At 44.5% G+C, this 24,213-nt stretch overlaps 1 protein-coding gene across 2 annotated transcripts in view; it reads left to right on the top strand.

The window, feature by feature from the left end:
* XKR6 (XK related 6) overlaps window positions 1-24,213 on the top strand; it is a gene marked incomplete at its 3' end in the record, with an annotated part of 280,121 nt that overhangs the window by 79,806 nt on the left and 176,102 nt on the right. The window contains exon 4 of one of the 2 annotated variants that reach the window (XR_014016036.1): window positions 704-1,014. The exons of the other annotated variant lie outside the window; for it this stretch is intronic. Of the gene's footprint in view, window positions 1-703; window positions 1,015-24,213 lie in introns of those variants that run through there. 2 annotated transcript variants of the gene reach the window in all.

Here is a 24,213-nt window from a genome sequence, read left to right as displayed (position 1 = left end):
CACCCTGGCATGCCGCAGTATTTTAAGGATAGTGGCAGGTGATCTTGGGAAATATCGGTGCATTTCCTAACAATGAGTTTGATTTTATTCTGGTATGTTATGAATGGGCATGTAGCTCAAAGATTAGCTTAATTCAAAATAAATATCTTAAATATTAGAGAAAATATTATAAAAATGGGTCTTTCGTCCCTGCTGTATAACTTTAGAAAATAATGCAGAATACTGAACATAGTAGAGAATTGATGGCATGAATATAATCAGTATTTGATGGTTGCTTTCTAGAAACTTCTAAATAGAACCTACATTTGTTTAAAGTTGTACTACAATAGCATTTCTAGTGTGTATGTCTCATGGGAAGGTCTGTACCTTCTTGGATCACTGCACGTCGTCACGGCCTTGCACATCACTGTGAGGATTCAGAAATTGACTCAGTTACCCAGGGATCATTAGATCTTTGGGTACAGTCAGTACATAGGGGCACACAGAGAAAGTGAGCCTCAAACGATGACTATTTGTATTTTGGAAGTTTTAAACCCCATTTTGAAAACCGGCAGAAAGCTATGGATCGTTTCCCCAACAAAACTGCCATTTCTGAGGGTAGAGGGACGGCCCTTGGTTGTCATTCAGGAAGCCCTGATCTAAAAGACCATCTTCATTTTACTTCTGACCTTGCTCCAGCTTTGTTGTCACTCTCCGTCTGTAGTTCTCTGTCACCTTTGAATGGAGCGCCAGATCCTGAAGGATGCTTACTGCCTTACACACTGAACTGAAGCCACAGTCCAGAGCTTTGTGATGTCATGGAGCAAAAACTCTGCAAAGGGCTGCCCCAAAGGTGCAAATGGTAAGAATAGGGCCTGAGGCATGGGACAGCCCTCCTAGGTAGTATCTACCTCCTGCTGGTTGAGGGGCATTTATTTCATAGTCAGTTGAATACTAATGTTCTGTTTTTAAAAATGAGCGTATTTCTCCTCAAATTTTTAATCATTAAAAAGGTGTTCTACCTAAATGTAACGTTTTTTCTCATGTTTTAGGATATCACATTCATGGTGTGAAACGTGTACTTCAAATTAACATAATGACTGGAAATTTGGGATTCTGTTATTTTGTGACTCTGAAATTCGTAGCACATTTTCAGGAAAATTGTTGAGATTCCTAGATATTTTGTTCTTTATTCCTTTCAAGTTTCCTGCGTGTATGATTTTTTCTGAATTTTATTAATCTATTTGTAACTTTAGAGAAAACTGCCTTCAGTTCATATTTTGACACAGAAGGGATGCTTTGATTTATCTTATTAGAAACGTGTTTTGACAAAACATTCCATTTGAGTGGCTCTGATCTCCATTTTGGAATCTCAGATCAACTGCTTGTTATGGCATTCATTGGGACTTTTCTGCAAAATACAGCTTCACTGAGAAGGTCATCCTTGAAACATCAAGAAATCTGAAGGAAGTACCTTGGGGACCGAGTAGAAAGCTGGAAGACCATCATCGGAAGACAGCACAGCACACTCTGGAAACATCTTAGACTTCACTGCTTTTGTACGTGAAACATAATGTGAATGTCTTTTATGAATTGGACCTGTAGACAGATAACGTATGTCTTGAATGTAAGAAAAACACAACTCTAGCCTCTAAAACACTGCCGTCAGTACAGTCGACTCTTGATCGTTCACACTGGTGGAGGCAGCCTGGGTCCTTCAGCTAGTGAGACGTCATGTGTTCCGATTCAAAGGTGTTTCTGTGTTCCTTTTGGAATATAGTGTTTGAACTTTTATAACATGTGCCTCCCAATTTCACCTGCCCTGAGAGAGGAGCCTGGGTTCATCTGTGCCCACATGCTTGTTCTCTGTCCTTTTTTTTCTGTACTGTTGACCTAAGTGTGGGGAAAATGTTGAGCATATAGGATTCCAGAATTGATCAGAATCTGTTAAATCTATCCCACTTCTCCTTCCCAGATAACTTTATTCCATTTCCTTTTCAGCTCTTCTAAATGTTGCCGAATTTTAGCCCCTTTGTCTTAGGTCAGGATAGAATTATAACAGCACTGTCCAGGCTTCTTCCCTCTTGTCCTGTTTTGTTCTGCCTGTGATGGGAGGTTTCCATTGCTTTTCTCCGCAGGAAGGAGTCTACTTGTGTCCTTGCATTTCCATCTCCCTCCCTGCCTGCGGAGAAATAGAATAGATCCAGACTTAGCAATCTTGGCTCTCTAAGGTTTGCCTATAGAAGTTCATAGTATTGTATTTAAAATAGAGCTTTTTAGCTGTGCTGTTGACAGGTGTCTCCATTGGCCGCCTGCTCTGTGCTGAGGCTCAGCTGGGTGTGCCTGTCCACTCTTTCGCTCACCACCCAGGCCTCTTGAGGCCAGGAGTGAACCCTCACCCTGCCTCAGGCACAGGGCGAGCCAGAACTGACTTCTCTGTGAGCTTGCCTAGGTCCTGGAGTCATGAGTTAATGAGATAGTTGAAGAGATCCATATGTTTTCCCCCAGATGCTAGTAAAACAAATCATGTGCAGAGAAAATGATCACGTCAATAAGATTTTGAAAGCAAGATTTGTCCAAAAACATGCCAGATTTGAGGTTAACCTACATGAACCCACATTGACCATCCAGGTATGTCTTACTTTAAAAAATACACAAAGTAACATAACCCTTAGAAAACATTATCAAATTATCCTGACATCTTCAAAATGTGATAGTACTCTAAACATTTTTTTTTACAAGTAGCTTTCAGAAACACGTGCAAATGTGTTTTGTGTAAAGGAGTATATACTGTATATAATATTCTGACTCTTGCTGTAATAAAATGAAACTTAAACGGTCTCATTATTTAAAGCCTAAGAGTTTGAAATTATTTTTTTGAGTCAACTTTTACAGCATACAATACTATGTTTGCTTCTCATGGAATGTACACATATCCTTAGAAGCTGCTCTTGTGTGTTTGTTTTCCACACATTCCACATAAAATAAAAATATTGTAAACAGGGTCCATGTCTCCAGTAAGAGTTTCCAAACTTTTGGCTGTAATTACCAAATCCTTGGGATTGGGCTGGCTGGAAATGCGTATGGAGTATTTCTGTGTACGCAGCAAACTTTGTCCAAATAAAGTAGCTTTGTACTCTGAAGGAGCTTTTAGTAATGATACTTTTGTTAAATAAAATATGTGAGTTAAAGGAAAGGAAATGAACAAAACGATCTGTAAATGTGGTGGTCTAAATTAGTGGTTTGTGACTGTTTTCTATCCAAGTTAACAGCAGTAGTAAGTCAGTAGGAATGGGGTGGAGGTGGGATTTGTAGTTTGAAGGGAAAAGAAAGATCCCCATCTGGGATTAGCAGTGGTGTGGGTCAGTGTGTGTAAGCTGTGACCCGTGGACCCTGAATGCAATGTCAAGCTTGGTACTAGAAGTCTATCCTCACAGTTCCTGAATGAGCAGCAGAGGAAGGGTGTTGATCTGAGGCAAAATAGGAAAAAGAAAAGCAAAGACAGTGTAAGGACTTCAAAATATTTCTTCAGTTAAAAAAAAAATGTCCTTTAAACTTTTATGTCCTCCTGTCTGCTGTATGCCCTTATTTGGTAAACATGAAAAGCTTGCCATCCCAAGTTCTCTAAAGATATTTAAAAATTTTTGGATTGGTCTGTGAAATTGGAAGGCTGGGAGCTGCTACTTCTTGGAATGTTAATTCCAATATTCTGTGCAATATTAGCATGTTAAGGTCCCAGTTGTTTATCCCACAACCCATAACTGATAGGACACTGATTAGGGTGCCAGAGAACAGTTTGGGACGGTGTAGATAATTACTTCACTGCTGTGTCATGGGAGTCATTGTCATAACCTTATTATGGGTAGCAGTTAAAAGGATAGCTGGTATCCTGTTTCAACCAGTGGGTGTCTGGAAATCTCTCAAATTGCCAGTAGTTTTGTGTGAAAATGAACTGATAATGCAAAGATCTGCTACAATACAAACTTTTGAGGAAACCATTTTTACTACTTTGCAGATGATTTTTCAACCTGTGAAATAGTCATCAACATGCAGGAAATTCTACACTAATATGACCAGGAACTATGCAGTGGTTATAACATTTTTATTTCTGCTTATCTCTAATATTAAAGTTCAAGATTGAATAGTCTTGTGTGACCAGACTACTTTTATTAATTAGTTTTAAAAGAACCGGAGAAAAGAATCCCGAAGAAGGAGAAACTAAGGATGACTCTGAGATGTGTTTGGGCCGTAGGGTGATCACCTTCATCTTCCCTCACCGGAAGGCAGTTTTCAGAAAAGTATAAGCCACACAATACCAACTTCTATGTCTCATCTACTTATGTGGTAGCCACTCTGCTAAGTGACATATATATATATATATAAAATAGGTGTCAAGGAGTGAATTTCCGAGAAAGATCCTGAGATTTCTTCCTTTGGCAGCTTTAAGGTGAAGGTCGGTATCCTTCCTGAACAGGTGCTTGTAGGCAAGTTCAGAGGAAGTCAGTGATCTCTAGTCATGGTTTACAATACTCCAAAGTACCTCCCTTTATCTCCAGGGGTGTTGCAAAATTCTCACTGAATTGCTCATTAGGGAAAGCTTGTCATATTCTACATTAAGTGTTTTCCTTAGAGACTTTTTCCTTAGGAGACCGAACTTTGAGTTATTAAACTCAGGGCTATGATGAGTGAGGCAGACACCTGCTTTCTCTATTCACTGGAACTTGAAAGCAAGAATGAAATTACTAAATAAGATGAAATTGGTTTGAGAGATATTGTGGACTTCATTTGCTATATGCTGTACGTCCGTTCCCAAGGGTGGGAAACAATCAGCAAGAGTTTTAAATTTCTCAGTACTGGAAGGCACTACTTTCCCATTTAAATTTTGGATTAAATATTTTGAGCATTCTTAATTTTGTTGCAGAGAAAGGATAATTGATTGAAACCATTTCACCTCAAATATGACCCCAAATTTTGGTAGATCTGCAGTTTTGTATTCTGAAGAGAAAGCCCACGTTTCTAATTATGGGCCTTTGATAACACAGGTGTAAGTCCGGAATTTAGTTTTTTTCTCTCATCAATATCTCAGTCTTGCTCCAAACCAAGTAACAGGTTTAGTCAAATAATACCGCAGGAACTTTCCCTTGGGAATTAAGACTTTCTTTAGCTCTTGAGTCGCTCTCAGAGGCTTCTCCAGGCCCCATTTTGACCGTAGAAAACCACATCACAGAATGAGTTATGCAGTTTTCAAAGCCCCATTTGCAGAATCTGCTAGCAAATGTTAAAATATTCACATCATTTTAGGCTAGTTTCCCCTCTTTAAAAAGGGAGGGATTATTCTTCCTAAGTACCAGGCTAAAGACAGGTGAATGGGTGGTTCGTGGATCTCGTTTGGGACCTCCCCTGGTTCTTGTTGGCCCTGATTCAGCACGACTCCCCCTGGTGTCAGGGCTGAAGGCCAATGGCTGGATTTTAGGAGGTCTGAGGCAGGTGTTGGAGCATGGCTTTTCACATCTACCACCATAAGCAGTTCCTGTTTGCTTGTTATATAACATCCTTCCAGGAAGTCATTGTAGCAAATTGTTGTTTCTCCCTGCCTCTAGATTTAATGTGGTTAAATTGAGATTAAGAAGTAGAGTTAATTCAATGGTTGCCATTTCCTCTAAAAAATTGCCATCAGCTGCTGGTCTAGAATTCCATCTTCCATGTCCTAAATTCTGATCCAAAAAATATCAATTTGGTCTGAGTACCGTGTAAAACCTTGTAATAGCCCTTTCTCTTATCTTCCCATTCTTGGTCTCCTGCCCCGCAGATCTTTCTGGCTCACTACCAACTTTTGGTAGAGAAGTTGATAAGCACCTTAAGGATTTGAAATTTAGAGCAAGACTCAGAGGTGATAGAAGCGAAGTGGCACAGGGATGGGTAAAAGTTCTTATTAAAGTGCAGCAAATACTGGATTAGGACACAGTTACCACTGGTTTATCAGTATGTGTTTATGGCCGAACAGCTCAGAGCTGAGGACTGCACGTGAACTCTTGCCTCTCCCAGTTGTTTTTGTCCTCATCTTCCTCCTGCTGATGGAGACTTGAATCCTCACAAATGAAATGTCTGAGCACTGGATTACCCTGGTGCCCAGCCGGGCATCCAGTGGGCAGAGTTTCTGCATCCTTAGACAGCCGAGTGAATGAAAAGGCCACGTTTCTCAACAATTGGAAGTTGTCGCTTGCCAGTCTTGTTTCCTGTTTCTCCCCACCTTTTTCTGTATGAGAGTCTCCAGCAAAATCATTTCCTCTAAAAGCTATTCCGTAGGGGATCTTGAGAAGTGCAGTACAGTTGGACATGGCACCTAAGTAAGTTATGCATTCCTCCAAAATACTGGATGCTTACTGTGTTCTGGACTCGGGAATCATGACACAGAAAGCGTGGAGTTTACATTCTGGCAGAAGGAAACAGACACAAGTAAATTATCACACTGTGGCATAAATAGAAAAGAGAGAGAATGTGCCCAGGACCCTGGTGAGGGATGGAGGGGTAGGTGTCAGTTTTCAAACAGGGAGATCAGAGGAGACCTCCCTGGAAAGTGGATTTGGGAAAGACGATGTTTGTAGTCATTAGAGCTGAGCAACAGGTTTATCTTAAGGAAGAGAGAAAATATTGAAACATTTACAACAGTTGTGTATGGCTTTTCTTGCCACTCCTTGATCTATGCTAGAGGCTTGCACTGCGTCTAAGACCAGCTGTGCACATTCTTCCTTGTTTCTGCCACTGTCTTTCCTTCTGCCCAGAATCTTTCCCAGGATCCAGCCCAGATGGCATCTACATGACGTTATTTGTGGAGACAGGCAAGGTCATAACAAGGCAAGGACTGCATGGCAGAATCTGACACGGAGAGTGCTGAGGGCCCACTAACAAAGGAGGGCTTTTAGAGGGGGCCCCAGGGGCCACATACTTCGCAAGGGGGTTAGAAGGACAGGACAGGCTGAGCAGGGTCAAACTCAAGGGTGGTGGAAATGAGACAGATCATGGAGGAGCCCAAATGCCATGGAGGGAGTAGGGGTTAGGTTCTACAGGCAGCAGGGGGCCACTGATGTCCTCTGGGGCTTCTCCCATGTGGGAGTTCCCACTGAGTATAGCAAAGATTCATTGGCTCTTGGGGGTTTGCAGTTTAGAATCTCTGGCAAGTGAGGAATGGAGAAGGTGGTTAGTAGTAGTTTCCTCTCTTCCATCTCTCAGTACCTGTGTTTCCAAAAGCCTATCACTTTTTTTTCTCATAAAAGCATATGATTTGTAAAAATTTCAACTGGCACAGAAAAATAAAAAGAGTTCACCATTTCACTGCTGTTAATATCCTGATCACCGTCACTTTAGACTTCTTCTCAGGACTATACAGTATTTGCTAACAACATCCTTTGTAATGGGTGCTCCATGCAGATATAACCAACACTATGGCTGGAAGTTTAGTGGTTTACGATTCTCATTATTCAGGTTCTTTCCAGTTTTCACCCTTATAAACTCAGTTTCAATAAATAACCTTCTGTATAGTATCTGCACTAACCCAATCATCTCCTTGGTGTAAATGATGGACAATTCCAAAAAGGGGGATGCTTATAACTGAGATACAAGATATTAGGATATTGGGCTGTAAGACGTTACCTGGGAGCAGAGTGTGTGGGGTGGGTGGGGGGGTGCGTGCGTGCGTGCGTGCGTGCGTGTGCGTGCGCGTGCGTGCGTGCCTTGCGTATGCGTGCGGGCATGTGCGCATGCCTGCCCTTTCCTGTGCGCCTCAGCGACAGCTTACGCCTTCAGAGCTGCGTGGCGAGAGCAGCAGGTGGGTTGAGGGCGGTGGCCTCCGCATTGGGCGCGGAGGGAATCGCGTCTCCTTTCACCTCGCGGTGGGAACACCTGTGGCTCACGACGCGCGTCTGCAGCCGCTTCCAGAGCCCTGACTCGCAGGCCGCGGCCCGCAGAAGCCTTGGGTATGTAAGTACTTAGCCCGTATCGTAGCCAGACTCGGGACTTTCTAGCTTCTTCCCATGAAGCTCCTTTGATTCCACGGTTTACCGTTCTCATTAGGCGGATCAAAGAGACAACACGTTTTCCTAGGAAGTTGAACATCCTACCACGAAACCCCGATCTGTTTCTCAGTGTAGAAGTCTTTAGGAGGGTTAAGTGTGTTACTTTAGTTCTTTCAGGGAAATGTCCCCTCTGGAGGTGGTCGAATTGGATTACTCAGTGGGTCTTATATATCTATGCCATCCTCCCCAGCCCCTTCTCATCCTCAAGGTTTCTAGATGGTTCCTAGATTGAGCCATTGTACACTAGACACAATGAGCAGAACTCAAGGAGTCCAGGACTCAGAGCCCTGTTACATGGAAGGTTTGGCTTAGGTTGAAGTCATAAGGTCTATTCCCTCTTCTTAAAAATGGGTGCTACTGGGACTTCCCTGGTGGCAGTGGTTAAGAATCAGCCTGCCAATGCAGGGGACATGGGTTAGAGCTCTGGTCCGGGAAGATCCCACAGGCCGTGGAGCAACTAAGCCCGTGCGCCACAACTACTGAGCCTGCGCTCTAGATCCCGTGCTCTGCAACAAGAGAAGCCACCGCAATGAGAAGCCCGTGCGCTGCAACAAATACCCAACGCAGCCAAAAATAAATAAATTTACCAAAAAAAAGGGTACTACTTAAAAACCATAGCTATGTCACCTGTTCTGCTCATCGGCCAGCCCCGTTGGCGATTACCACTCCTTTCCGTCTCAGGGCCTTTGCCCTCGCTGTTCCCTTTGCCTGGTAACGTGCCCGCAGGGGCTCACAGGGCTCCCCGCCTTGCTTCCATTAGCTCTCTGTAAATTGTCTCCTCATCAGATGTGCAAAGCAGCGTCTCTGGTATTAGCTCCCTTATTTCCTCCTAGCAGCTATCGCAACCTGGCATGAAAGACTTGTCTCCTCCACTAAGCCATAAGCTCAGAGAGGGCAAGGTCTTTGTTTTGTTCCTGGATGTTTCCTCAAAACTAGAACGACACCTGACATATGTTAGAAACTCAGCAAATACATAATATTTGAAGGAGTGAATGAATGAATCGCCCACTGCTCCCACTTTGGGAGTTGTGAAGAAACTTGGAGCTTTTAAAGGCTCTGGAAGAAAGCAAAAGGCATACAAAAAAGCTCCAACTGCCATAGAGGAGCCTCGGGGCAGGGTCCCCAGGCGGGGCGGCCTGGCCAGCAGGTCATTCCTGCTTCCAGCCCCTTCTCTGCCTGAATGTTCCCTTGCAGCTAACAGTCCCCCAGCTGGATGGTGACTGTGCCTTTAGAAAACGTTTTCATGGATGACTACATTCAGTAGATACTTTCTGGGCGGCAGCTGTGGTGGCAGGTATCGTGCTGGAGGCCACGGTTACAAAAGTCATCTGGACAGACTCACTGAGCCTGCAGTTTTTCAGGGTGTGAGTTTGGTTGGACAAGACTGCCCTCTGCCATCCTCACACTAAGAGAAGAGCTCTGAGGGCGGGGAGCTTTGTTCAGCGGGAGGGGGGCTGTAATGTGGAGCCAGGTGTGCATGAGGAGGTGGTGGCTGCCCGTGTGGTGTGTGGTCCTTGCGCAGGAGAAGGGCACAAGTGGGAGGAAGACAACATGCCCGGCCTCAGGGTTTGCTTCGACCCCCCACCCCCCAAGCCGGGGGCCCAGGGGAGAGGGAGGAAGCTCACAGTATGCCTGTTTTCTCCTGCGAAATTCTTACGCCCACCACTTTCCAGCTTAGACTCCTACAGACGAAATTCAGAAGCTAATAATGATTTTAAATATTTCTATGGGTGAATGTTCTAGAAAGTTCCTAGACCAGAAAGTCTATTTAAAAATGACTTTCGAAACAATGAATTTGTATTTCTCCTCCCACTTAAGACTCAAGAGGAACAAAGAAGACTGTTCCTCCAACAATACGAATAGACTGAAATTTAAGGGAACAGGATTTCTAAGTGATTTTGCTCACTTGTTCAAGCATAAATAAATAATCAATCCTTCAACTACTCTAAAGGAGGTATCTTGAACTTTTCTGTAAGGAATCTTTAACTGAAAAGGAACGTAGTACAAACATGCATGACCATGTAATCCAAACTGTAAGTGACTCAGAGATGAGCATGGAGACAGAATTTCTGTCCTCTAGTTAGGAAATTACTGAAATACTGTTCTCCAGTAGTTAGACATTAGAACATTAGAACACGTAAAATTCTAAGGATGAGAAGTACACATGACATTAATAGCATCAGGAAAAACCATAGACAGGTAAAACTAGGACCTCATTTTCATCCTGTCCTCTGGGTCCTCTAGATCACATGCCAGCTTTCAGAAATAACACCCAGCTCAGTCCTTCTCAGTGTGTGTGTGTGTGTGTGCACGTGTGCACACGTGCACACAACTTGGGGACCTAGTTCAATTGCAGATGCGGATTCAGTGTTTCTGGAGTGGGACTTGGGATTCTGCTTTTCTAACAGGCTCGTTGGTGAAGCCAGTACAGTTGGTCCACAGATCACACAGACTAGCAAGACTCTTGCTTACCAAGAAGTTTCACAAGCATTTGTCCATGGTAACTTTGTAACTACCCTGTGAGTTGAGCAGTGCCAGTGTGACCTCCTTTTACACATCATAAGACAGGTTCCAAGAGGTAGAGTGACTAAAGTTGTGTTAGAACCCAGGTTTTCTAACTCCTCATGGAGTCTCTTAGGCTAGTTCTAATTTAGTTGTGGCATCGTGAATATAGAACAGGGTGGGGGTGTGGAACTAAAATACCATTTTTGGAAACCCAGTAGAGAAAATAACGTGGAATTTTGTTACGACAGTGCTGTCTCCTGAGGTCTCCTGAGCGGTGCTGATGGACTAGGGGGGTATCAAGGTCATGTGTGAGTTCTTAGGCTTGACATTTGTAGGCAACAAGGAGACACAGCAGATGGCGAGCGCCCTGATGGTGACAAACTTAACTGTCTTTGGGAAAATCGGATTTACCTTGACTAGAGGCTGCCTTCCACATTCCAGATGGAAGTAGAGCTCTAGGGCTCAGTGGCGTTGGTTCAGGAGCACTATACTTGTCACATGGGGCAAAGGATGTGCAAATCCTGTGCAAGTGGTCTCAGTCTCACTCAAGATTTGCTGACAGGAAACACAGTGTCTTTATCTCAGCTAGATTTTAATTGGTCTTAAGATAACTTTCAGTGAGGTCTTGATTATGCTTATTCTTCATGTGGATTATGCTGAGAAATCACTAAATATTGTCAAACAGGGAAAGATACCTGCGTGGAAACCCATTGTGGCCTCTGTGAGCCTTGGGTCTTGGGCCCCAGCTGGCAAGAGGAGGCCTGCTGTCCCTGGGTCCATGAGATCGGAGGCCAGTGACTCTCATACGGCCTTTTACTTTCACGATGACTATTTTCTAGGGAAAGTCTGCTTTATTATTGATGTTGGTCCATCTTCCTTCCTTTTCCAAACTCTCAGGCATTTGCCACTGAGCAGTCCAGTGGTAGCATAGAAAGATTTGATTCATTTGGCATCTGTTCAGCTCGAAAACACGAGTGCCTTGATTTTGCAGTGTTCTAATGGTGTCTTGTTATAAACATAATACACGTTCACTGCAAAAATTTTGGAGATTAAAGGAAAGTACAAAGAAAAAAAACACTATACGCCTACCACCCAGTGATAACTATCGTTACCATTTTGGTATCATTCAAGAACATGTTTTAACAAATTGACACCATTGAAGTTTTTTTTTTTTACTGTTAAGTTTTGTAACCTATTATTTCACATAAGAATATTAGAATGATTGTTTTCCCAAATTTTGAAATATTATTTAAGAGGGTTTCTTTTTGGACTAGTTGGTATTCCATCACACGGATGTACCCAGTCATCCCTTATTGATGAACATTTAGTTTGTTTCCTATTGTTTAATATGTTATGCTGCAAGGGAGATCCTTGTACTAAATCTTTATACACATCTCTGGTTCTTCCCTTAGGATAAATACTGAGAATTGGAATTACCAACTCTAAAGATATATTTAAAATATCTGTTGGATGATTGATGCCTCTTGATAAATATTAACAAAGCATGCTCCAGAACAGTTGTCCAATGTATACCTTTAACTAACATGCACTCTGGCTATTTTGGGGCATTGTTTTTAAACTTTACCTCTTTGACCGTTGAAAAAGGTATCCTTTTGTTTTACTTTGCATATATTTGATTTTCACTAAGACTGTATTTCTTACATGTTTTTTCTTTTGTGAAATGCCTCTTAGGTCCTTGGCTCATTTTTCTCTTGGAGTTTTGTTGTTGTTGTTTTTTTAATGATCCCTGAAAGCTCTGTATATTAACATATTAACCTTTGTCATTTGTACGCATATTTTCTCTCATTTGTTATTTAAGCTTGTTTATAGTATTTTTCACATTTAGAAAAATTTACACTTTTACTTAGTCAAATTTTTCAAACTTTTATTTTATGCTTTCTTCTGCATTTATACTTTAAAATGTCTTTGCAGTCCTGAAATAAAATGACTGAAGTTAGTTTTAACTGTAGACTTAATTGGAAGACAGTGGAATTAGGAATTGGCAGCAAGCGTTTTGAGGAAAATACAACCACTAATTAAATGTGAGCTAGTCTTAACCAAATGTGTACATCAAAATCACCCATTAATGGCTTTAAAAAATTTACCATTGCCCGAGTTTCACCCCAGAGCCACTGAATCTGAAGCTTAAAAAAAAAGTACCTTACACAAGTCCACAGACTTAGGAGCGAGAGCCAAGTCGCACGTGATTCCCCCCCCCCTTGCTTTGAGCACTCAATTTTATTAGTGTAGTGGGTGTGTTTTGTCTTACCCTTTACAGTCTGTTAATAATGAAGATCAGAGTGCTTTCATGAAGAAGGGGATTCAGAGCAGGGTGCTGGGGAGCCCCCTACAGCGTTATGATGGGTCTCTGGAAGCAGCAGTCTCCCAAGTCCACATTTAGTGCACATGCATGTGATTATTTCCAAGCTCCATGGCTGACCCACACGCTTGCCACTACAGTATGGCAAGTGGACTTTATTTTTTAGTTGGAAGAGATAATATATTTACAAATTAATATATCTGAGGAATATATAGAACGTAATCTGTTTGAAGAATATCTAGAATATATTAGAAGATACACTGTATTTACAAATTATGAATGTAATACCTCACATTCATATGTTTCTTTTAACCACTATTTGTTATTCTTTGATATATGGTAGTATCTCATTTGAAATGGGATGTAGACCTTGCAAATCAGTATTTACAACTCGGGAAAAGAAAGTCAAACCAAAAATGGCCAGTTTTATATCTCTGAACAGATTTGAATTATGCTCATACATCAAATAGGAGTGAAAGTACACTCCTGTAGCCTGGAGTTGTCTCATTAAAAGGTTTTATAAGGAATTTGCCCACAAATCAACCCATGTTTTTTTAGTGTCCACCCCATACGTAACATCCTGCATTCTAAGGAGCAGCCAGTCTGCCCATCGGAGGTGAGAGGAAGGCACAGACCATCCTGGGCTTTGGGCCAAGAACTTGGCATCTCAGAGCCTCGGAAATAATAGTGATGGTGGTGATGATGGTGATGACGATGACGATGATGGAGATGCCGCCTCATAGGGCTGAGAGGAGGACTAGGTGGTAATTTAACTCCAGTGTCTGGAAGCTGGCAACCACCCCATGAAAGTTGGTGCTACCATCCCCCAGTCTGTCCACTGCTCCAGATGATTTGAAGAAGGATACTTGGGGGTTAGGGGCAGGAGGCAGGGTTCCAAGGAGAGGTCCCTTTGTGTGTTTGAGTTCCCCTGTTCAGTTTGAGAGAGAAATTACATATGCCCCAAACAAAAAGAGATAACATAAAGACACTGTAGTATAAAGTGCTAAATTTCATGTTACAGATAATGCATGTATTATTTATAAAAAATCAAAAAAGGGAGAGACAGGTGTGGCCTGAAGTACACAATTTTTAATATCATTTTCATGTATAAAATGCCGAAACCAGCTCTGAATGCATCTTAGGTAATTAGAAGAAGAAGAAGAAAAGATCATGGTGCCTGAAATCACTAGCATAACTAGGAGGTTGAGAGTGTATGAGGGGATTAAGTGCTGGTGGGCGAGACCAGCCCATGGTAGAGCTCAGGGAGCAAGGGAGGCACCGAACTTCATGCCAGAGTTTTTCCTGCATCACCATCCTTGTGCCGTGGTGGAGGCTATGACTTGAGATAAATATGCAGCACAGCTGGATGCCGTGGGCCTCCCGGGCAGGCAGGCAGCCCGGCCAGGTCTAATGCACTGTGAGTCCCAGCGCCGGCCCCCGAGGTCTTCCTGCCTGTACTGCCTCCCGTGAGATGAGGGCACTGACTGGCTGATTTGTGTGGTCTTTAGGCCCCTTTCAGCTCTGATATTTCATGATGAAAAACCAATTTATTGATGATTGTGGGCCAGAAGAATTGAAAGAGGTCGAAAGGGATGCTGAGTTCTTTTCTGGCCGCAGTTCCTCCAGTAGAGCAAAGTGAGCTTCTTGACCACCATCCAGGAGGAAGAGTATATCTTGCACCTCTTTCTGGTTTTCTTGCTCATCTTTGCTGGGCAGGACCATGGCCAGCTCTTGGCAGATTTGTGAACTAAGCAGTTTCTCTGTCTTTTATGACCCCATCCCTCATATCCTGACTTCAGGGGATACAGATCTTTCCCGCCAGGGTCCCCTCCTAGCTACCCAAAACCTAGAGGGGGCCTCAAGGTCAGAATGTTCCATGTACAGAGTCCACAGTGGTGTTTGCACAATTATTACTCTTCATTTTGCTCAACAGATGCTTACCCAATAGCTATTGTGTGCAAAGCACTGTGCTGGGCTCTTGGGCAGTATCTTTCAAACCCACTAGTGGGCTTTGACCTCAATTTAATTGGCTACAATCAGAATTCTAAAAATAAAAAATAGAATAAAATAGGAAATGTCAAAGTGCCTCACATACTGTAAGGGAGTATTATTTAATAAAACATTTGTCTCAGTTTTACATTCGTAGGGGTGTGTGTATGTGAGTGTAATGAGTTTCAGTGCAAAATGTATCTCTACTCTGCACTGTAGTCAGAAAAGCTTACGAAACAGCGCTCTGGGCTCCCGATCCCTTATCTGCAATCCCACGTTCCAAAACACGAAACTGTTTTCTTAAATTTGGCACAAGTTCATTTGGCAGCAAAACATGACCTAAATGCTGTAAGGGTATTTATGGCCTCTCTCTATCCCACTTCCTGTGAATATGTGTGCACTTAACTGCAGAATGGATTTGTACCTTAAACTCCAGTGGGCTGTTGTGCTTACTTACTTCCCTAAAGGCCAAAAAATTCTGAACCATAGCGATTGTGGACCTGTGTAACGGATAGAACAGTTTTCATTCATTTAGCAAACGTTTATTGAATGCTTCCCGTGAGCTTGGTGTCGTGCTGGGTGTCAGGTGTGGAAGGAAGAAGAGTTTGTGTGAGACGAATTCTTGGAGAATTTCACGACCCTGTGGGTGAGATAGAGTTGGGGCCACCAGAGCTGGACTTGATTCCTCTCCTTCCACGTTCTCTCTCTCTGTCCGTTCACACAGACCCTCAGTGGCAGGGATTCTCTGCAGGAGGCCTCGAAGTCTCCGACACCAGGGGTCCCCAACGCCCGGGCCTTGGACCATTATGGGTCTGCGGCCTGTTAGGAACCGGGCCGCAGAGCAGGACGGGAGCGGCGGGCGAGCGAGCGAAGCTTCATCTGCCGCTCCCCATCGCTCGCATTACTGCCTGAGCCACGCTCACACCCCTGTCCGTGGAAGAATTGTCTTGCACGAAACCGGTCCCTGGTGCCAAAAAGGTTGGGGACCGCTGTCCTGCACCACGTTTCCAACACCACTTCACGCCAGCGCTTCAGTTCCGCATGTTAAGAATCAGGCTCCAAACACCTTCCTCCTGTATTTCTGTATCCTTAGAAGTACCTCTGTCTCCTGCACCTGGATGCAGCCGCATCCTTGTCCTTGGCCCTGTCATCCAGTTACTGGTCAGTTTTGTGGATTTTTTTCTGCCTGTAGCCCCTGCCTCTTTTCCCTTCCATCCATTCCCAGCGCCACCTGTTGCTGCCAGAGTGCATGATTACTTCTCACCAGAAAGAGAGGATGGTCTAGAAGTGTAGCTTGGGGAAGCCGGGGTCTTAGGGTCATAAAGACCTGGGCTCAAGTTCTCCCTCTCCCCCATTCTGGCCGAGGGGTCTCAGGCAAGTCTCACAGGACCAGTTGTCTCATCTATAAAGCGGAGGCAATGATAACAGTTTTCATGAGCTGTAGTTAGGAATCGAAGCATGTACACCAAAAACAATACTAAAAGATAAGCCACAGACTGTGTGCAGATATCTGTAGGGCATGTAACTAACAAACGATTAGTATTCAGAACTTATAAAGAACCTCCTTTAAACCAAGAATGGAAAAAGACCCTAGTTTTTTAAATGGGCAAAAGATATGAACAGAGAGTATCTAGGCAGGAAATCAAAAGACCAATAAATATATTAAAAGATGTTTGATCTCATTAGCAATGCAGGAAATGCAAATTAGAAAAAAGAAATTTGGGTTCACGTCCATCATATGGCACAACATGTAGGCACGGATGTCAAGCAACAGTAACCTGCATTGCTGGTCCACCGTCTCAGAGGGTGAGCAAGGCCGTGGGTGCCTACCGCGCAGCAGCCCCGTCACCAGGAATGCTTTTCACAGCCTTGTTTTTAATGGCAGGAACATCAGAAATAACAAAAATATCCGTTAAAAGGAAAGGGGATAGTCATTCAGTGGAATACTGTGCAGCAATTCTGTACTATACAGAACTGCATTTGTATCCTCATGGCTAAGTGTGAAAAAAAAAGTTGAGTGAAGAAAGCAAACACAGGATATCTACAGTATGAAACCACTTATATCACATTTTAAAACATGCCAAACAATGTTTATTTATATATTATATATATTTACATATATATGTGCATATATTTAGATGTGTGTGGGTACATATATGTATCTAGCTTATGAATAAATGTCTGTCTAGCAAAAATATTAAAATACGCCCGGGAACAATTAACAACAAATTCATGCAGTGGTTATGGAGTGGAGAAAAGTACAGAGAGGCTTTCAATTGTATGTTAAGTGATTTGCTTCTCACAAAGAAAATGAAGCTATTCATGCAGAATGTTAAGTTTTGATAAAGTTGGGTGGGTATATAAGTGTTCCTTGTATTATTCTCTTTTCTTATGTGCTTGAAATATTTCATTTTTAAAAAGCACTTAGCTCTAGCCTGGCACTCAGTGAGCATATAATAAATATTCCTTCCGTCCCATTCAGAAGGTTTCTAAGATTTCCTTTTTCCTGACTAGTCAAATTCCATTCCCTCCATCTGGCATTCCACATCAGACAAGGTCTAAACCCGCTGATGAGGCACTATGACCCTCCACTCCTGGGTCCCAGACGATTTCTAGCCTTTACTTTAGTGCTTCCCTCATTGGACCTGATGTTCCAGCCATGGGGTCCCAAGTTATTCTTGATGCTTTCCTGCCCCTTTGTCTTGGCCTGTGTGGTTTTCTTGGCAGGAGTTTCCTTGCCCCTTTTCCCTAGCTATACTCACCCAACCCCGCTTCCTTCCTTCCATCCATCCATCGATGCATGCATGCATGCATCCATTTCTCTATCCACCCACTTCCAGCTATCCATTCATCCGTCCATCCAGCCAGCCACCCACCCGTTTATCCATTTATTGAGCCTCTTTTATGTGCAAGGCACATAAAACCTACCCAGATTTACTCTGCCACAAATAATCACAACTTCCACAAAATCCCCTAAATGCCTTATACCTCTAAAATGGTGTTTATCATATTACAGTTTATTTTATTTCACCAAATTAGGCACCAAATGGCAGGTACCATCCTATTTATTTTTAATGTTTTGCACTTGTGAGCAAGTACGAAAATATGCTTATGTATTTAATACCATATACTTAATATCATTAAATATACTTGAAGAAATAAACATGTTTCAGATTGTATGTCCAAAACGTTGAGAGCAGTGTTAACATTATGGTTTCATCCTCCCTGCTCGAATCTAAGCATTTAGTGTCTTCAGCTCCTTGGACCTAGTGAGTGTATCACACCTTCACGTCCATCTGTCACCTGTAGGAAGGAGGGACATTCTTCCTGAGCCATTCTGCCTCCACATTTACTGAGAACCCGACTCCAGGGCACCAGGCATAATCTCACCTTTCTGGGGACTTGGCATGAAGTTAGAAAAGGAAGATGGTGCCACAAAAAAATTAGTAACGGGACAAGGCAGTGTGAGGTGTGGGTCAAATAAACAGTGTTGGCATCATGATCTGAAGCCGTCCTTAATGAAACACCTTGTTTTATGCTTGGCTGTGTAAGACTGGTTCTGAGAGATTTCTTCTTTTGCAAAGGGATCTGGGTCAGAATTATCATGTTATGTCAGATTGGGTTTCTGTAAAATCCTTTTTTTTGCCTCAAGTAGATATTTAACAACATCTTTATTATACGTAAGCTGATACGCAGGTGTGGATTTGAAGTTGTCTTCTGATATCACAATTCTACGAGGTGTGAGCCTGAAATCTTTCTGACCTCACACTGAATGGAATTTTCTTAGCACTTCTTCAAAACAGGTGTATGTGAATTCTGAAAGCTACTAATGTCCTTTGCACCCCTTCCTTTTCCAGTACACTCCCAGGAAACAGTTCTCAGTCTAACTGTGGCTAACTTTATGTTTCCAACAACCAGTCACAAGTTGTTTGTTTGTTTTTGTGGTTAATCTTTACCCAGGGAGGCTATTTGAAACTCCGAGTTGGAGGGAGTCTATCCGGGACTTTGCTCTTCCCAGAAAGAAGTCTCTCCTCTGCCTTCTGTGTCAGCTTGAATCTTTCTAGTGATGGGAAGCTTATCATTTCTCAGTGCTGGTGACCTCACTGTGGGATTAAACTCCACGTTGTCTAAACATAGTGGGGGGCTGGGCGCTCCCCAGCAGTGGTGCCCACGTAGCATTCCAGGGAGACCCTATCCTCCTCGCAGGGTTCAGGATCTGCGGGCAGATCCCAGTCTTTTGGAACAGTGAGTCTGTTGAAGCTTGTTTTGAGTCTTGGCATTAGTGGAGCCCTGACCTCAAGCATGCTGGTCCTGTTCATTTACCATTAGTGTGAATGACGCGTCTGGCCTCCGCAGTGGCAAATAACGGGATCCAACTTTGGCTGAGTGGGGGAGGGGTGGGAAGAATGAGCGTGAAGCTATAGGGGGAATTTGGGTGCCTGAATACGGATCGGACAGGAGACAGATGACCAGGGAGGAGCTGCAGAGGCCCTGACAAAGTCACCCTAGCAGGAACAGGCTCTTCAGAGTTGCAGGTGTGCCCCTGGAACCTGCAGGCATCCCGCGGCCTGGTCAGCGCATCTGATTGGCTGAGACCGAGTTACGTGCCCTCTCCCCAAGGCTTGTTCCCAGCGGAGGAACTGGCTGGAGCTTTCCACCTCCAGGGTGGGCAGCGGCCACCACCTGCTACCAAGACCGCTGACACTGGAGGTTAGGGGCCCAGCCAATAGAGTGAGGGCTGGTGGACTGCCAGAAACCAACAGGGGTTCCTTTTCAGTAACAAACTTTGATGAAGTCCTGAAGTCACCGTATTGAGTATGACACCGTCTAAAACAGAAGAAAAAAATAAATCGGTTTCCTCTTCCCTGTTCTTTGCTTTAAGCTTTGGCATGTCTGTTTTATTGGCCAGAGAGGTAAATGTGAGTTTGTAACGGAACCAGTGCCAACGTAGCCCTGCCTAATAGGGTCCAGAGACCGTCTGCCAAGACCAGGCCGGCTCTGGCATTAGGAGGTATACTGCAGAATGTGATCAAGTTACTCCACGGCTGCAGGCTTCTCACTGGTACAGCACCATCCCTCCCTTACTGGGTAATCTCAAAGCCTGGTCAACATTGTTGTTGGAGTTTATGTGTTGATGTGACCTTCCTAACACTCAGAAGCGTGTTTTCTGTGTCTCTGGGTTGTGTGAGGTGGGACAGGGCCCCTGGAGACCCAGGAAAGCCAGCCCCTGCTGCCCTGGCGCCCCCGCCACTTGACTGAGCCCCTCCTGCCCTGGCTGCGTCTTGGCGTGCTGTCTGCCTCGGTTTCCACTCTCCCCCCACCTTGCTTCTGAGCCTTCTGACCACACATCTTTCTGCTCTGGGCCTCCTAGGTATTTGATTCACCAGTTTGACCCAACAGAGAGGTCTTCAGGTGGGACAGGGATGGTGACTTGGATTCTAGAAAGAGTCCAGTTCCCCAGTCTGGATTCTCGAAGGAATGTGAACATAAATAGTACATGCACTCTTTGGCATGTGTTTAAAAGGCCATCATTGTAAACGCAACTGGGGCTTAAAAGCTTAGAGTAAGTAATGGATTCACAGCCAGCTTGAGTGAACGCATGGGAGCTGGCTGCTGGATAGTTAATGGCCACAGTTGACTGAGTGGAAGGATCTTACAGACAGGAGTAATATTTAAACTACTGTAAGGCTTGTAAGGCCCCTGAATCAAATGGTGCTCCCTCAGGCTGGGGCCCCTGCTGGGCCAGGACAACCCTTTAGTTGCAGGACTGTGATTAGTTCTGGGGCCCCAGGGGTGGGGCAGGGTAGCAGGAAGAGCACTTGGGGTGGTAGTTTACCAGGCAGGCAGAAAAAAAATTGGTTCAGAGTCACTATCAGCCCTGCTTTAAGACAGAGATGCAGTCTGTATTCCCTATGCTGCTTTTTCGGGGAGCTGGGATTTTTAAAAAATTTGGTTTGTTTCTCTGTTTAGATGGGTGAGTTGGATTGTATCACCAGCGGACACATAGGCAGTTTTCTCCTATGCCGTCCTATTCTTCTCACCCCAGTTAACCCACCCCGCCTGCCCCGCACAATGCTGTGTGATATCGTGGAAACCACTACCCTCTGTAAAGGGGCCCTGAGGGTGCTTCCCTTTCGGGGGTGTTGCTAGGACTCAGTAGGGTGACATAGGTGACAAAGCATCTAGCACTGTGCCAACCACTTCAATCCTGTCTCGGGAGAAGGTGCTGATTATAGTCAGAGCAAATGGTTTTTCAGATCTGAACACTGGTCCCAGGCAAGTTCTCAGAGGTCAGCTCACTAAGTCCCTGTGCTGCCCTGACGTGGACACTGAGGTCCCATAGCTACTGCCTGGAAGAGCGGGGACCAGCTCCCACACGTCGTGTTTCCCAGCCCTTTCCTTCTTCAGGGGCGTGCAGGATCCCTTCACAGGGAGCCTCATACTTAGATGGAACATAAGACAAAGACAGAGGCTCCAGTTATGAAGGGCTTCCCTTGCATTAAAATGGTGCAAAAGCCACTTAATTATTTTGTCATTAAAATATTGCCAGATGCAGATATTGCCTGGAATCTTTTCATCTACATATTTTTCATCTTCTACCCTTGAGTCTTCATTTTATATGAGGCAGAAGTTCTTTAAACATCAGATTCATGTCTATTTTTCTTTTGCTTTGAAATTAGAGCGGTCCCTTCATGAGATGAAGTCTTCTATGTCAGGGTCTTAATCGGGAGAACAGGATCTCTCCATAAATCTGAAAGTTTTGTCTGGTGGCCCTCCAAGCCCTGCCACCCCCGTACATGCAGGTATAGATGGAATTCCAGGGAGGGGGAATGAAAGAGGTGCAGCTGCAGCCTTCCATGCTTGGAGCTAGAACAGTAGGATCAGCCATCCTCCAGCCTCCAGCCCCAGTGATACCAGGTGCCTCCTCGAAAAGATTGTCCCCACAACCCCTGCTGCTGCCACCACGACAGCACACCTAAGAGGCAAGGGAAGGGCAAACATGACAATAACTGCTACCATTCATTCGTCTCCTTCTATGGCTTGAGCCTTGTGCTAGCCAGTTTCCTATATCATCTCCATTCATCTTCCTGACTCTATGAGACAGGTGTGAATTCCATTTTTAAGTTGAGGAAACGGAGACTCAGAGAAGTTAACCTGCCTGAAATCACAGATGTAGTAAACGGTGGAGTCGGGATTCCAAGCCAGTCTTGTCTTTCTTGAAAGGCCACGCTTCTCGAGAAACAGGGAAACAGAAGGCTTCTCTTGGTTGACCACGGTCACGCACATACGTGGCTCCAGGTTCTGCACTGTAAGCGCTGCCCTCTGAGCGTCTTAGGCGGCGGACGGACATGCCACCATTTCTTGACACTTTCAGGTAGGGTCGGACAAGCCCCACCCTTTCCCCCTGCCTGAGTCCCACCCCTCTTGTAGTTGGGCGTGACGTCCTCCCAGCCTGGGCAGGGCCTGCTCCTCCCGCCGCCTGGGCCCGCCAGCGTCTCCCACTGGATGGCAGGAAGCACATCTCGTTCCCACTGTGTCCCTGTAATGCCCAGTGCCTAGTGAGCTCTCATAAATGCAGCATCTGTTGAATGAGTAGCCAACGAGGGTGTGGCCGAGAGAAAAAAAAATCGCACGGAAATGTTGAGCGGGAATGGGATTTAGAGCCTCTCTCACTTTACAGATGTGCAAGGTGTTCCCATGGATAGGGTGGGCGGAGCTGAGCCTGGCACCCAGTCTTCTCAGGACTCCCGGCCCAGTGCCCCTCCCTGGTCTCAGGCTCAGCACGTGGCTGCAGCGCCCCCACTGCCATCGTTTTTCACTGGCTCTCTCTGGGTTGTTCTTGTTTAAAAGTACAGTGCAGAGCTATGTTTGTCCAGCAATCTGTGTGAAATCCAGGTAATAGATGCTGTGGGAGTTCAGAAACAATACACCGCACTCCCGGCTGGGTTGGCAGAAACCACTTCCTCCCAGTAGCCCAGGTATAATCTCCAGAGGGCGAGTTTGGGAGTCACCCAACCCTATCCCCCATCCTGCAAACCTGGGCTTCATTTTCTGGTTTGAGGGACTTTGTACTGGGTCACAGTCTCTTAGGCTAGAAGGGGAAGTCAATTTCCATTTTCCTCCATTGTCAGGAACTCAGATACAAGGAGGATGAAAGCAAGTTCCAGGTCCAAAGAAGGATAACAACTGCACATTAACCCATGCAGCCTTCTCCGTATCCCTGCTTACACTGGAGCCTACAGAGGCACTGATTATTTGTCGCATTCCTTTTGTCTTAAAGTCGTGGTTTGACCTCCAGACTGTCTAACTTCAAGCCAAAAAATTGTTTGTGTTTTCCTGAATTTAAACAATACCACAGTAAAAGGAACACGGTCTTTGGTTAACATTCAGCTTCTCCCGGTCCCAGGGAGCTTGCCGGCTTATGTTGGTAAACAAAGTGACACTACATGACTACCCTTTCCCCAGAGCTGTAAACGTCATGAAAACCCTTCCCATTTACCATGGGGCCACTTACTCTGGTTTAATGTAAAAGACTCCACTATGGATTTAGGTTTTAGAAATGAAGGAGTTCAACTTACATTCCAGTCATGCAGGAAAAATTTCTAAAATGTTAAACACTTACACTAACATGTAGTATGTTGGTCCTATACATAGTTTGGAAATTGGTGTTGGTTATACTCTTGTCTCATCAATTAAATGCAAAGACCATATTGAGAAGAGAGATTGCTGATCAGGGTGCTTTGGGCTACAGGTACAGAAAATGCACTTCAAAGTAGCCTATGTAATAAGGAGAATGTGTCATGTCATTTAACAAGAAGTCACTAGGTAATGTTACCCTAGGATTGGTTAATTCAGTAGCTCAAAGATGACATCACAGACCCAGGCTCCTTCCATCTTATTGCTCCGCCATCCTCAGAAGGTCAGGCTGGGTTCCACTGGGGCTGCAGAATGGCTTTCAGTGATCCCAGTGTAATATTGCAATACGACAGTGGCCAGAGGAAGAAGAGAAGGTCTCTTTCCACGTGTCTCTCTTTAAGAAGTAGGAAACCTTTCCATACTTCCCCCAGTGGGCTTCCGCCACGTCTCATTGGCCAGGATCCATCACGTTACTGTGCCTAACGTTCATCCCAGGAGGGATGGGGTTGCTGAGGTTGATGCAGGCACATTGGAATTCACTCTGAACCAGAGATCTGTCACTTTCCCTGAGGGGAGGAAAATCATCTAGATCAGAGTTCTGCTGGCAAGGAAGGAGGTGGGTGGTCAGCCAGTAATGGCAGCCCAGAGCGCTCTTCATGGAGACACTGTCGCACGCCTCCTCAGAGGGTAGGTCCAGCAGTCTTTGAACAG

Source organism: Mesoplodon bidens (genome assembly GCF_964165515.1).
Source record: "Mesoplodon bidens genome assembly, chromosome: 6".
Lineage (NCBI taxonomy): Eukaryota > Metazoa > Chordata > Mammalia > Artiodactyla > Ziphiidae > Mesoplodon > Mesoplodon bidens.
Note: the sequence above shows the minus strand (reverse complement) of the source record. Positions and strands in the feature narration are given on the sequence as shown.